The 1,644-nt window shown below is 28.2% G+C and overlaps 1 protein-coding gene across 7 annotated transcripts in view; it reads left to right on the top strand.

Moving 5' to 3' along the window:
* The window catches only part of LOC106688084 (carboxyl-terminal PDZ ligand of neuronal nitric oxide synthase protein), a gene marked incomplete at its 5' end in the record, with an annotated part of 214,787 nt that overhangs the window by 95,758 nt on the left and 117,385 nt on the right, over positions 1-1,644 (top strand).

Genomic DNA, 1,644 nt, shown 5'->3' with positions numbered 1-1,644 from the left:
ACATAAATAAAATTAAATTTAAACTAAAATAACATCTTTAATACAATCGTTCCTGTTTAAAATATTTCCATCCAGTCTGGGGAATAAGCAGAACTCCAGTAGATCCCGACGCTTCTCTCTCAACTGCGTCACTAGTAAATGAACCTTTCAGAAGCGATATATATTATCCAATTAATTATTATTTGTTTGTGCTGTTGAAGGTAGCTGTGCAATCTTGATTAACGGAATTTCGTACTATTTATATTACAAAAAAGAGCTGGTTGTCAGATATGTTTTTTTTTTTCATTTTTTTGGGAAGTCAGTCCAACAGAAAAATGCCCAAAAGTATTCATTCCTACAGACTTCTCAATTACAAATATATATTCTCTTCAGAAATAAAATGTGTTTATTGATTAATCAATTCAAAGGGAAAAAAAGGATTTTAAACAAACCCACAATAATTTGCTTTATATTGTTACATCAGGAACACAAATGGTCAATATTACCACTCCTTGATTATTTTGTTACAGTACATTGTCATCATAAAAACAATTTCTAATTATTATCAGTACTTTCCATCAAACGTACTAATGACCAAATTATTACCACATCATCAATTAAAATCAGTGTCTGCATTGTTATATATAAGTTCCAATCAGTTAGTTTATTGCAAGAATTAACCAGTAATAGCTATAATAAAAATTACTTATATTAGTTGGTGTTAATTATCATGTCAACTAAGTTAGCGAAAGAACTCTAAAGTATCTTGTTCATCCTAAATTTCTTTCCTTTTCTCCCTTCTGTTCTATTTTCACCACCACCACCATCGACTTCCAAGCCCTGTTTACTCAAAGAAGGGTTTTGGTTAACCTTTGTAAATAAAGTGGGTCTCTTTCAGGAAACCTTTATTTATATTTCGGAAGCAATTTAAATGTAGTCAGTTATACGACATTTATTCCGGCTTTTGTACCTTGAATTTTTTTCATTTCAATTTTCAGCCTTTTTCACTTCGACTCTTAATATTTTAAACAAAATAGAAGTTATTATTATAGTCATTATGTGATGGATGGATGTTTATGCGAATTTAGTATTTTATGTTTTTGTAAACATAACTTTTAATTTATTAAGGTAATGATTAATTGAACATTAATGAAATTATTTATAATGATCCATTAGTTGTCGACCGTGCGGTCAGTGAAAACCAGAAATAAGTAAAACATAGTTTATTAGTGGCAATGTTTTAATCAGAATTTTAGACCATTAACATGGCAAAGAAAATGGTAACCAAAATAGATTAAAAGAGAAAACAAAATTCTGTTTCTGGAAGGTCCTTTTCTCCCTCTTTTAACTTTTAATATTACTATTTTCGCATACTGATTTTTTCTTCTTATAATACTCTACATTTTCTTCTAGTACCACTTATGTACCTATATTATCTGTCATCTTCTTGTTTTCTTCAATTTTTTTAAATGGGATTTTATTCGTTATCGTTGATCCCTTGTTGTTAATTCTAACCCATGACGAAGGGCTAACATTCTATCCGAAACTGTTACTAATAAACTAATTATTTTTGTTATTCTCCTCCTATAAATTATTTATAAATTGATTTAATAATTATGATTTAAATTACGTATAAATTAATTAGTTCTCATATAACATTAATAT

This window comes from Halyomorpha halys, unplaced genomic scaffold, assembly GCF_000696795.3.
Source record: "Halyomorpha halys isolate HHAL.00 unplaced genomic scaffold, Hhal_1.1 Scaffold1050.1, whole genome shotgun sequence".
Lineage (NCBI taxonomy): Eukaryota > Metazoa > Arthropoda > Insecta > Hemiptera > Pentatomidae > Halyomorpha > Halyomorpha halys.
Note: the sequence above shows the minus strand (reverse complement) of the source record. Positions and strands in the feature narration are given on the sequence as shown.